At 35.9% G+C, this 14,201-nt stretch overlaps 1 long non-coding RNA gene across 1 annotated transcript; it reads left to right on the forward strand.

Moving 5' to 3' along the window:
• The first annotated feature begins 1,076 nt into the window (after positions 1 to 1,076).
• On the forward strand, positions 1,077 to 5,036 carry LOC133858771 (uncharacterized). Its single transcript, XR_009898586.1, has 4 exons — positions 1,077 to 1,216; positions 1,389 to 1,494; positions 2,900 to 2,999; positions 4,724 to 5,036. It is a non-coding gene; the product is annotated as an uncharacterized LOC133858771 (long non-coding RNA).
• Positions 5,037 to 14,201: the final 9,165 nt, after the last annotated feature.

Raw genomic sequence — 14,201 nt, forward strand, 5'->3', positions numbered from 1 at the left:
TATCTATATTTATGCCGCTATGCCGCCCGAATATTTTAAAAATATTATACCCATTATTTATACTAATGTGATTACTATATCCATTTTTACACAAAAAGTATTATACCTTTAGCATACTAATGTTGTTTGACTTTGTAGGTATTTTAGGCGTTAACTAATTAAATGTTGTAATAATGCCCACATAAATATATGTGGTCATACAATTGGCCTATTTTATATGCCGTTATTATATCCAAACGACATTAGGAAACTATGTTAAGTTGTTTAGAAATCGAAAGTGACAAAAGTGTTAAAATAAGTATTTAGCGATTTGTACTAACTCACTATCACATAGACAAAACTATATTACAGTGATCATATTTGTGTGGATATTCTTTGAAAGCGGAAAAGGGAGCAAGTATAATTTACTTACTGAGCGTGATACTAATTTTCATAATCTAATGATTGTAGATTTGTTTAATTATATGCGTGTGAATGGAACATTCCATATTATGTATACTGTTGTAATTAATGATTATGTAGGGTTAATAACAAGTTGGTTGTCGTGGCGACCAATGGACAGGTACGTTGCCTGTGCGAAAAATAATAATAAGTAAAAGTTGGCTTGTCGAGGCGGTCAATGTGGTAAGTTATGGCTACTTAAATTGACTATCGGTGTAATGTCCAAGAAATTATTTAATGAGTTTATTAAGAATTAAATAAAAGTAAGCCCACTTAGTGTGGTAAAATCACACTTGAGGATTTCATTAAGAAAAGTGAAGAGACAAAGGTAGAATATTATTAATGGCTTTTTAGAATTAAATAAAAAATAAGTCTATTAAGTGTTTTATTTTTATCCTATGGGCTTGTAAATAATAGCCCAAGAAAAGAGAATAAGAATGATATTTTTGAGGTCCAAATCATGAGTTTTCACAAATGCCCACAAATATCACTTAAGTGGGAGGGCATTTCCGGAATTTTTTACTTAAAACACCTTATACTCTTTTGTGGCTCACTATCTCTCTCATTTCCCAATCAGCTTTTCACTCTTCTTTCTCCCTAAAGCACAGCAGCTTTCTCGGTCTCTCTTACCCCCCCCCCCAACCGTGAGCCCATCTCCCTTCTCCCCTCTCAACTCTCATATCTTCTTCTCACCAACTTGGTTTAGCAAGGGTTTATGGATTGAAAATCGTGTAAAAGGCAAGGAGCAAGTGTTTCCAGGGGCTGAAAACCATAGGTAATAATCTCAAACTCTCTTTGCTCTCTCATTCTCTTTCACATGGGTTATGGTTTGAGCACGAATTGTACACCTTAAATCAGCCATAGCGGCATGTATGAGGGATTATAGGAGCTGATTTGTTGAATTAAATTCTGGAAATTTCTCACTTTTCTTCCCCATTCACGTTAAGCTTGAGCTTGGATCATGGTTTTGCTTCCAAGTGAAAGTTCTATCATCTACAAGCCTAGAGTAGTGATTATCAACATCAAAGGGTTCAATATACCGATTATTCCAAGGTAATTTAGAAACTCTATTATTTCTCAAAGTTAGGTTAATTTTGGGAATGTAATGAAATTATTGGAATTGGCATGGGGTTTCTATTTGCAATAAATTCCTACATGATATTCAAGCTTTGTGTTGATTTATTGTTGGACTAAACTTCAATTTTAGGGTTGTTGAAGTGTAGGTAAGAAACCCTAAAATTGATGGGTTGAATTAAATTTGGGATATTTAGGTGCTTAAACCCTAGATTGTTAATTTGTGGATTAATTGCATATAGATTGTTGAATGTTTGGTTGGATTGAGTTTAATTTTGGAAAGGAATTTGGTAGATAATTGTTGGAATTTTGGTGATTTGATGTGAAGGAAATCTTGGCATATTTGATGTTGTATTTTAGGGCTTGGCTTGTTGATTGATAGTTGGAGTTTTGGGGAATGTATGGGCTGATTTTAATGAGTGTTTTGGTGAAACCCAAATCTAGTTTTGGGTTGGTAATAAGAAATACAATAATTGATAATCGAGTTAATCAAATAAACATAGATAACGAGTTAGATATTGAAATGTTAACATAACTAATATCGAGGTAGAATTCCTAAGAGATATGAACTAATAACAATAGGTATAATACCTAGTTTAGAAGTCTATGCATATATGCTTCAAGCTTTAGTAAAAGGATATGTTACAAATGGAATTATTATCTAATCTAATATGAGTTATTAAATTAATATATCAAATAAGGATTAAGTATTAAATGTATGGTTTAAAATGAAAACGTCATAGAATCGTAAATAGCCTAAAATAACCTTAAGACAACAAATATAAATTAGTAATATTAAGGAAATATATAAATAGGCTTTAAATCCACTTAGAATAGTAATTAAAAGTACTTAATTATTGAATTAGGCTTAAGCTTAATAAGCATTTGATATATATTTATGTATACATATATAGACCAAGTGTACTTAGTTGGCTTAGGTGGATAAACAAACCATAAGGCTTAACGTCTAATAATGATAATAAGCATACTTGGTACCCAATTTACCTATCCATGTACACTAAGTGTTTTAGTGTATCATCGGATTAGGTTTAAGCGTTGAATGTATATATATGTATATATACATATGCATGTATATGAGTTAAATATATATTGTTAACTTAGTAAATAAATAACAAGCTATAAAACGAGTTAACAATGATAATGCGATGTAATAATAATAGTAGGAAAATAAAATAGTAAACGTGTCTTAAAGATAATAAGAGGGATAAAATATGAACATAAACCTAAATGTTAATCTAATAATAGTTTAGGATACTTAACTCTAGTTTTAGAAGCGGGTAACGCGACGTGTGAGGACGCGAGTAGTTTATTTGTCATAGAATATAAGTTCAATAGTGTAGTCTAATGATACCAATGTTTGCAGGATCGTGTCCAGATTGGAGACTTTAATTGGTTTTCCAATATAGAGTTCGAGTAACTAGAATCCAAGGGAATATTCGAGTTAAGAGTCCAATGCAACCAAGGTATTCTACTCACTAAGAAAACTACTTTTAAATATGTTATAGAAATGCAAATACTATATATTGTTTTATAAATCTGAACCAATTGTATGTTGAATATATGCTTTTGGAATAATTTGAGTAGTTTCTCATTATATTCAAATATAGCAATGATGTTTATGAAATTGATGTATGAATGAAAGGTGTTTGAATTGATTTAAAGGTTATGAATGTATGTTGTGGTTGAGATTTAAATTACGTAAATATTGATTGATGAATTGATGTGTTAAACTGTTTATGGAATCATGGAATTGGAAAAGAAATGTATTGTTTTAAGGTATGAAGCATGAGCATACAAACGTTGAACATGGAACGAAGTGAGGTTTACAACCCACAGGAAACGGTAATCTCAAAGGGACAAGTCCTAGGGGGTGTGATTGTAAGCTTTCACTACCTCGGGGCAAGTCCATACAGGAAAACTTGCATGACCATGTATAGCATTGTTTTTGTGAGTGTGATTTTATACTATGAACAATTTTGCTAGACGTATTAGTATGCATAAAAGTCTCAATGGAAAAGAGCTTATGTATATTTCTATCGGATGGTTGTATGATTTAAATGCCATTGTTTTCCAGCTTAAGGTCTACGTGCATGCGAACGCCCTCGTGTGTATGTAAGCCTAAGCCACTGATCAAAAGTATTATAGTAGGTGGGAATGTATGTAGTTGTTTACAATAACAAAACTTCTATGTATAATCTCAGCTGCATAGTATGCTAAAATATTTTCTATTAGTCGGTGTTTGCTATATCAGTTATGAGGGTTTTTTAAACAAAAGTTTATAAAATTAGTAGCTGTTATAGTGTACGCAAGACTAGAAAGGAAAAGTTGGTTCTTTGCGAAAACTCAGTCTGTTTAATATCGCTGAGATCTCGATATTATGTATTGAGACGGTGAACTCATCCTTTCACCTATATGAATGTGGCAAACCCCCACAACGGTATAGATGATGTTCCTTTGGCTGCAGGTACCCCGGTATAGTTGATGGTCTTGTAGTAGTGTACTTGGAATATTATGACTGAAGCTCACTGCGACAGTCATAATTGCTGGACAATGGGTGTCCATTGTTTTATAGGTTTGGTATATGGCTTGTAACGCCTGTGTTACTTATTCTTTGTAAGCCATTTTTGTTATGTAAATATTATGTTGATAAGACTTAAACAGATAGATGTTAAATGACTCTTGTTATAATTATTTTGTGATAGATGTATAAGATGTGATTTCCGTTATTCAGGTTTATGTTTCCGCTGCATAGTTAAATAGATGTTATTTTGATTGACCAGGTACATATTATAATGTATGTACCATATGTTGGCTGAGCGACAAGTAGTCGTGCCACTATGATTACTCATTTTATGTTTGTATAAAAATTAAAAAAAATTAAAATAAAAAAAGGGTCGTCACAATCGGGGCGGTCAATGTACATGGCTTGTCGAGGCGACCAACGTACTAAGGAAACTATGACTACTAGTGCGGTACCGAGGGTTTAAGTCCTACGACACATGGTGAGGAAGTAATGGCTCTAAACGAGTGGAGTGAAAGAAAATAATTAAGAATTTGCATATAAAACAATCATTACATCTCTTCATTGCATTTTGTGTGCTCTAAAGAAATCAGTCATTATTATATTATTGAAACAGTTGACTTATATGTATATGGGATTGTGGTAATTTCTACAATCTTCTTATAGATGATTGTGCAGGGATGGATGAAGAAGGTCAGGAAAATTAGGATCATTATGCCGATCCTGATAAATGTGGATGAGGCTATCTATTGCCTTCTTTTGCGAAATAGACTACCTTGTTTAGTATATCCTTCTTTATAAGCTGAACTTAACTTCTATACATTACTTTAATATGTAATATTTTTACCTGAGGTTTGTAATCTATTAACACTAGTAACATAGTATGAGTGTCGTTTGTGGCACATATGTTACTGCTTTAGTGCGTATTTATTATGTAAGAACATCCTGATCATATTTAGTTATATTGGGGTATTTTAGACAAGCTCTGATGTATTATAAGGGAATAGTCCCTCTCTTTCAAACAAAAAAAGATATACACATTTTCTGCTGCGAGATTTATTGTTTCTGATGTAGTAATGTCACGTGGTTGATTATAACCACTTATGCCTTTTTGAAAAAGGCGGGGTGTTACAGAAAAAGGTTCATAATTGAAACTTCTAGTTAGGACCTCAAGTTTCAATTAATCCCAACTAATTAAAAATTAATCGAACTCCACATAAAATCACCACAATCAAAATTTGCAAATAAATTAAATTAACACAGATTTGGTGACGAAGTAACAACCTATTTAAAGTACTCTTCAAATAGTTTATCACACCGGGAGCTAGCCGACTTTGCATCCATAGAAGACTTAACATTACAGATTATTATACTTACAAAGCCTTTGTAAACATAGAGCCCCAATCTTGTATCCCAGTAAACCACACGTTCACCTCCCACCAACCTCTGGCATTCTTCTTTATTTATCACCTTCACGGAATGAACCTTGTCTATGAGACCCATTTTTTTTATTTTTTTTATACAAAACGGAATCATCGTAGTAGCATGATGGTTAGTCAAAAGCTAACATCAACCCAATACATCTCATAACATATGTATAATATTTCAGAGATAAACTTGTTGCAGTAGAACTTCTATCATAGAAATAAAGTAAAGGAATTACAACATCAGAGTCATTTAACTGTCTCTCTGTTTAAGGCTTAATCAAATAATATTTACATCAAAAGAATGGCTATACAAAAGAGGTGTCACATGTGACACAAGCCATATATAACATGTCTCTACAAAAGATGGTGATGTGAACCTCAACCGACACACTTTAAAACTCAAACAATATTGGAATATTTGCCCAAGAAAGCTAAAATTCAAATTTTTGATAGAAAATCCCGACCTAATGTTTATAAATGAAACACGAACCAAAGGTATAAAATAACAAACCCCGACCCAATGATTATAATTGAATCATGAACCGAAGGTATAAAATAACAAACCCCGACCTAATGATTATAATTGAATCATGAACCGAAGTTATAAAATTTGAACGCCGCAAGGAAGAATCCTTGATAAGTTCACAAGTTCTCTGAAGGTCCAATAGAAGAAAACAAACCTAACATTTTCGATTCAATGATATTTCATTACAATGAGTGCAGGCTATTTATAACATTTTCAGCCCTACATGTCCACTATAAGGAAAAGGAAACTAACGTATCTCGAAAATAAGAAAATAGAAATATATATATAATAAAATAAAATAAAAAAGAAGACTAGAAACATAGGTGCCTAAAATTTAGCACTAATAATAGGCAAGTCAATCAGACAATTAATTGGTATAAAATCGGCAAGTCAATCAGCCAATTAATTGGTATAGAACTGGCAAGTCAATCAGTCAACTAATTGGTATGACATAGGCAAGTCAACCAGCCAATTAATTGGTATGGAATTGGCAAATCAATCAACCAATTAATTGGTCTGAAATTAGAAAGTAATTAGCCACCTTCTCCTTCTAATTCCACGCCCAATCAAGCCATTATCAACAGTTAATCCACGCCATTTCTAAGGAAATTACAGCCATTAATCCATGCTCAATTAAGCAAGATCAACCTCATCAATAGCTTGGATTAAATTTATTACGCCTTTATCTTCCTTTGGGCCAAGCTTAGAATGCCCTGTTTTAGAATCACCCCAAAAATCTTGAATCAGCCCATTAAATGCTTCAAGATATTGCTCTAGTAATAGGCCCAGCTAGAACATGCAATGGATCCTTTAATGGTGCATGTTGATTCTCATCATGGTATCAGAGCCATTATTCCACACCCAATTAAGCAAGATCAACCCCATCAATAGCTTGGATTAAATTTATTATGCCTTCATAGGTTTCAATTTGATTGTGGGTTCAAGGGAGTTCGATCCCACGGGTTCACATCAGCCTTGTTGCATACGCTAAATACAATCGTACATCTCATGAAAGAATGATTTATCTTGTTGTTTTCCAGTTTATTTTCTGTTTTGTATTACTAAGGGACTAGCAATATGTAAGTTTGGGGATATGATAAGTGTGGAATGTTGCACATTCAAGCTTCTTAACTTGCATATGTTAATTCTTTAGCATTGTTATTTGTTTGATTTGGGTTGTTTTCTTGTTTACAGGTTTAAAATAAAGATACAATTAATTCCATTGATTTTGGACTTAAAGCATACTTTGAGAAGACCTAGAAAGATATGGTTAAGTTTAGCCAATCATAATTGAGGACCTATATGATGTAGTTAAGTTTATTAATCAAATCAAAAAAATGATTAAATCGGAATTTCTCTAATTTGAGTTAAAATCAGATTGGATTTAAATTTAGATTCTGCACACGTCTCAGTATTTTGACTATTAACTTTCTGTGAAACCAGCAGCATTGGAAAGCTAACTCAAATTATTGTTGTTAGTATTTTATGTTGGCAACATTTTGGTTGACAAAAACACTTTATGTAACGGTTACATTTTAAACAAGTTTATCGGTTTTATTGAAAGTCTTCAAGTTATATGGACAGTGTTTGTTTTAAGCCATGTGACTGGTCACAAGTTTCTAGAAGATGTCCCTGAAGATTCCATGCAATTTCCAAGTTAGATCAACGGGCCTTTGAAGGCGTCCGGACACCCTGCATTGTCTAGAAGCTTCTGCGTTGAAGACGTCTGGACGTCAGAGTAACACCGTCCGGATGCTAGGTCAAGCTACTCCAAGTTTTACACGGAGTTGGATTTCAATCGACACTATTTTGGAAGTTTTTGCAAGTCGTCCCGATGACGTGGCAACACGTCCGGTGCTACCCAGCGTTCCAGAATATTCCGGGTTTCCTTTACGAACGCGCAAAGGAGTGAGACAGTGAAGACCGTCCGGACGCTCGGCCAAGCCGTCCGGATGTGGTCCTATTATGGGAAGAATCGCGCTATTCTGGAAAGGCGGTCGCAAAAGACCATTCGGACGAGGCTAACTTCCGTCCAGACGCCAACTCGCCAGAGTCCGATTTTGAGCATAATTAGGTTTTCTGTAAGCCTATAAATAAATGGATCTAGGCTTGTTATTTGTAAGAATTTAGTATAGAATTTCATAGTGCTTAGAGAGGGTGTTTAGGGAGAATTGAAGATCCGCTAACTCTAGCCGTTGCCGGTGTGTGCTATTTGTTTGTGTGAAGTCTATCTTAGGGGTTTGCCCTAAGGTAAAGGATTCTATCAAAGACCCCTTCAAGTAGGAGACTTGGTTGGGAAGCGTTCACGATGGGCTTCGTGTTATAATTAAAGGTATGACTACTGCAATAGGTTTTGTGAGTACGAGTGCTTTGTAACTTGCTTTGTCTTTGGATAGTGGATTTCCTGGGTTTGGCTGCCTTAGAGTGATTTTTCTCTTTACAAAGTTTCCACTTTGTCAACAAATATATTGTCTCTTTTATTTTCCGCATTTAAGATATTTTATTGCACACGAACACACACTTGGTATTTAGAAGTCAAATATTTATTTTTCAATTGGTATCAGAACTTGGTACACTCTAGTTAAGATTTCTTTCATGACTGTGACCTCTTGACTTCTACTTCTCTTCTTTTATTGTTATCATGTCTCAAAATCTTACTTCAGTTCCGCCCTTTGATGGGACGAACTATGGTTATTGGAAAGCCCGCATGCGCTTCTTTCTAAAATCAATTGACGTCTGAAAAATTGTTGAAACTGGTTGGATTAAACCAGAGAAAACATAAGAAATTACTATTACTCAAACAAGTACATGGCTTTCCAATGATAAAGCCCTCCATGCTCTATGTCAAGCACTTTCACCATCTAAATTCACAAGAATTTCAAATTGGGAAATTGCTAAAGATACATGGCAAATTCTAGAAACAAGATCAATGAAGGCACGAAACTGGTTAAATCTGCCAAGCTTCAAATGTTGATTTCTAAATTCGAAGAAATTAAGATGCTCAAAAAAGAGACCTTCGGAGAGTTTTACACCAAGATTAGTGACCTAAGAAACTCGATGATGAGTCTTAGGAAGTCAATCTCGGATGTCAAACTCATCCGAAAGATACTAAGATCTTTGCCTGAGTGTTTCAGGATTAAGGTGACCACCATAAAAAAAAAAAAAAAAAAAAAAAAAAAAAAAAAAAAGAAAAAAAGATCTGGAGGAGATGAAAATTGAAGAGCTGGTAGGATCTCTTCAAACATATGAATATTCCTTACCTCCAATTAGAAAGGCAAAGACCATTGCCCTCAAGGCATCCAAGGCATTTAGGAAGAAAACCAGAGTCTCATTTGACGAAGACTCTGATATTGATGAAGATGCAATGGCAATGTTAGCTAAGAACTTTGAGCATTTCATGAAGAATAATAAGTTCAAGAAGAAGTTCTCTTACAAACTAAAGAAGGCTCCCCACATGGCTGAGCCAGAAGAAACTGAGAAGAAGGATCCAAGGGGTCCCCAATGCTTTGAATGCTTAGGCTTTTGGGCACATCACAATTGAATGTGCAAATCTGAAGAAACTAAGGGGAAAGGTATTTAATGCTACTCTCAGCAATGGGTCTGGGAAAGAGGAAGAAACTCTTAAGGAAGAAAATTTCCTTGCCTTCGTGGCCCCATATGAAGAAAAGGTGGATTCTCAGTCCTACTACTCTGAGAATAGTGATGAAGAAGATATGCGGACAGCCTATCAGCTTCAATACATAAAGTTCTTAAAGCTGAGGGAGACGTACAAACAGCAAGTGCTAGAGCTAAACAGCCTAAGGACTGAGAAGGCCACTATGCTGATAAAGATCAATGATCTAGAAAGAGAGGCTTTTGGAGACACAGTTGCAACTAGAGAGAGTCTCTGACGAGAAGCTGACTCACATGCTCTCCATTCAGAAGTGCCCAACCGATAGACTAGTCTCGGGTATGTTCCTCCTTCTACCTCCAAAACTATTTTTGTGAACCTAGTTATCCCGAGTCTCCACCCTCATGTGTTGATAAGGGAAAAACTGTTATGAAATGAGAAGTTCCAGCTATCCCTCAGCCTCTGGCCAAGCTTCCTATCAGAAGAAAGCCTTCCACATGCCATCACTGTGGTGAGCTCGGACACATTAGACCTAAATGCCCACATCGACAAGCTCAGAGGAAGACATATGGCAGGCTCCTAAAACTCCCATGTGTCACCAATGTGGAGTTAGTAGTGATGTTTGGCCCAGGGATCCTCCACCTCAAAAGAAGCCGCCCAAGCATCATGGACCTCCTCCCAGAAATCCCATTCCAAGGCATCAGCTGCAATAGAAGCCTACTACAGCAAAAAAGACTTGGGTCCCCAAGAATCCTTATGTAGAGAAACAAAAGACTGCAGAAAGGGAAATCTCCTGTGGAGGAACACCTTTGTCAGTTCCTTCATGAGAGATCTGGAACTGCAACTAAAGAATGGAGGACAAGACAAGACAAGGAAGAAGACACCCACTCCCCGAGGGGGAGCGGACCTACCTAATAGGTGAGGTCATACATGCCTAGGATTTTCGTTCATAAATCATAGAGCATAACAGGTGCACTTACATTGCATCTTTATATCATCTTATCTTATGAATGCTTTGCATGTTGTTGTGGAACCATCTTCTTTATTCCTAAATTCTCTCGTGTTTGTCTTGAGATATTTCTGCAGGTATTAAATAGGGATGATAAAAAAAGCACGTCGAACGGTTGCTTTTCTATCATAGTATCATCAAACCTCTCTCCCTGAGGTCAGGTTTGCCCTTACCTTGGATGCTTGGACTAGATTTTTCTTTTCCTGTGAAGCATGTTTTTGTTGTTTTTTCTGCTTTTATTTTATTTATTTATTTATTTTTTTTAAAAAAAAAAAAAAAAAAAAAGGTAGGGGGAGAAAGATGCATAATTTTATTCCCTTATTTAGCTTTTTCAGATATCCTATGTATTTTTACTTGATGTCTTAGTTTGGTGCAGTAATTATATTGGCTTTTATATAAATAAGAGTTCATGCTTGATATCTGCAAAGTTTCCATGCTGCGTTTATTTGATAGATAGTTGCTTTCCTCATACGATGAAAATGTGCACTATCCAAGGCTCCCCTAAAGTACATTTTTTTTTTTTTTTTTATCTCTAATTTTCTGCTTCTGAAAATTCTTTTGAGAGATTACTTATGTGTTGGGATTGTCAAATTGACCAATTCGCTAGTTGAACATAACCCTAAAAATTCTAGCTTCCTCTCTAAATTGAAGCACCAAAAAGAAACAAGCAGTTATTCTTCTGAGCTTATAGTTACATGAATACATTTCACTGCTTCTGTGCTAATACAACCATATATTTTGTCCTTCATGGAGCAAGTAAAAATCAAAATAGTGCTGCTTCTTAGGGGGAGAGTATCAGATGAGGGTGACCAAGCCCTAGTATGATAAAGTTTGACTTTTGACTGATCTAACCGTGAAAATTTTCTCTTTAGAAAATTTAGCTGCTTTAGATCATATCAGCGAAGATCATACCTTACACGCATTGCATGAGTTAAGTAGACTGTTTAAAAAATTCTTCTGCAGAGAAATTTTTGCTAGCTAATTACTTAACTCTCTGTTATATTTTAGCATCAGTGTTAAAATGTTATTGAATTGTGTTATCAACTTTTTATACATGCGTGTTCTGAAAATTATTTTTGAAAAATATTTTTTTGCTCTTTTTTCCTCTGTTTTTTCAGCTTTTTGTGTGAAGCGTCCGGACGGTATTTCTGTATGTCTGAACTGTGTGGCAATTTTGTTCGGACGTTCCTGCTTCAAGTCTGGACGTTCGCATTAGTACGATCTCTTACGTGGCACTACATCCGGATGGCGTTAGTGATACGTCCGGATAGGGAACCCTTGAGGGTTAAATCGTTTTCCCCCTGCGCTGCACAACTTCCTCATTCTCATTTTTTTTTATTTTTTGTCGGTTGTGCAATTTTTCTTTGCACTTTTCACGTGCTTTTCTCACGTGCACTTTTTTTTTGTGATTTCTCTCCACCCCAAGTATGTTTCTCTACCCTTTTACTGATTTCTTTTAAGTTTTAATGCCTAAAATAGTGGATGTTTCAAGGATTATTATATTTTGGGTTTATGAGAATTCAACTGCTCTTATTGCTCATAATTAGATTTTGCTTCTATCTGAGTTGTGATGTCTTATTGTGGTTATTTATGTGTCTGTAATTTTTGACGATAGAGGCCTGATTATATGGTGATTATCACTCAAGATGACGATAGAGGCCTGATTATGCAGACTGTTGTCAGAGGACACACCATTGAGATTGACTCATAGCTCATCAGTGTTGTGATCGGGGTTCCAGTGCTTCTTGTTCAAGGGGTTCCTTTCCCAACTGGTGTTGAGGCACCCATCATTGACTATCTCCTAAATTACTTTGGTGCTCGACCACGGGGGGAGGAGAAGTCCCACTCTTAGATCAGAATTGGTTCATTTGCCCCTATGCACCGGTCTTTGGCAAAGATAGTTGTAACCAACTTCTGGCCACAAGCTCGTCGAAGTGAGCTTACTCTCAAGAAGGTCACCCTTCTCTATGCCATTGTGATGAGGACACCTTTCTGTCTGTGCAAACACATTTTGCACACTATGCTCGAGGTTCGTGATGAGACGAACACCAGTCTGTCCTTTGGGTGTTTGATCACTCACATCTGTCTTCAGTTTGTGACAAACATTTCTGATTCTGAGCCCAAATCAAGGATACCGGATCCTCTTGGCAAATAGACTCTAATAAAGTCTATTGCTCAGTTGCGGCATGAGGGTCAAGGCGAAGTTCCTTAACCTCCACCAGTTCAAGTTGACACCTCAGCTGCTGCATCATCATCACAGGCTGTGTGATGGGCCCCATGGTAGGCCGAATCTTAAAGATCCCTTTGTAAGTTCCAGATGGGCCAATCACAAGGTCAAGAGCGAAGAAGATCAAGGAAGCAACGCAAGGATTGGTGCAATCCACTTAAGCTGAGTTTGCAAATTTATCTAGCAAAATCCCAACATTCAAGATGGGCTTGAAAGAAGAAGAGCCAACTTTAATCCATGTGATACAAGCAACAGATGAGGGCGGCATAGCCTAGTGGTTTAGTGCAAACTCTTTATTTCACTAAGTATAGGCGTGTGGGCCTATTTTTATGTTTCTATGGTTGTAGGCTTTTGAGCCTATTTATTTCATTAAGTGGAATTCCTTTATTAGCTATAGAAGTGTAGTTTAGGATGTTTTGGGCTTGAAGATGTTCAGCCCATGTCTTTTAATTGACGTAGGCCTTAGAAGGTTTAGGGTTTCATTGAGAGGTTTTAAAAAGACTTGTAGCCGCAATTGCGAGACAAGTTGAATGTGAATGAAGTTTTTTGTTCTTTATAGAAAACTTTTCAGTTTTCTCTACTTGCTCTTGATTGAACTAAGAACTTATCAAAGGCAAACCCTTTTGTGGCGTTCTAACCAAATCTAGGTTCTTGAAACAAGATTTCAATGGGTCTAAATCTTCTTGACTTGATTCTTAGCTTTCTTGGGTAGGTTTCAATTTGATTGTGGGTTCAAGGGAGTTCAATCACACGGGTTCACATCACTGTGCCTCCTTCCTTTGACATTGAAGCTATTGCTCAGCTTATGTCTTCCATGGGAGCTCTCAAGCGTGTCGAGCAGAGTCAGACCGACATTCGGGAGTGCCAGAAGTATCATCACCCGTAGCTTGATGATGATGAGGATTGAGAGTTTTTATTACTCGTTTTATGTGTTATGTTTGTTGTTGTTTTTAGAACAATTTATTTTTCTAAGACTTTGCGTATTTCTTAAATACCAATGGTTTTCCTTTTATACTCTGTTTTCTCCTTGTCCTTTTGAGACAAAAAATGGGAAGTATTTTTTGTTTTGGACCAGGAATGTATTTTCAAACCGGTCAAGTGTTTTTTTTGTCCCAGAATGGCCAAAGGATGAGTTTGTTATTATTTTATGTTGGCAACATTCTGGTTGACAAAAACATGTAATGGTTGCATTTTAAACAAGTTTATCGGTTTTATTCAGAGTCTTCAAGTTATATGGACAGTGTCTATTTCAAGCCATGTGACTGGTCACAAGTTTCTAGAAGATGTCCATGAAGATTCCATGCAATTTTCAAGTCAGATCAACCAGTTCCTGTGCAACCATCTG

The sequence above is a fragment of the Alnus glutinosa genome, chromosome 1, assembly GCF_958979055.1.
Source record: "Alnus glutinosa chromosome 1, dhAlnGlut1.1, whole genome shotgun sequence".
Lineage (NCBI taxonomy): Eukaryota > Viridiplantae > Streptophyta > Magnoliopsida > Fagales > Betulaceae > Alnus > Alnus glutinosa.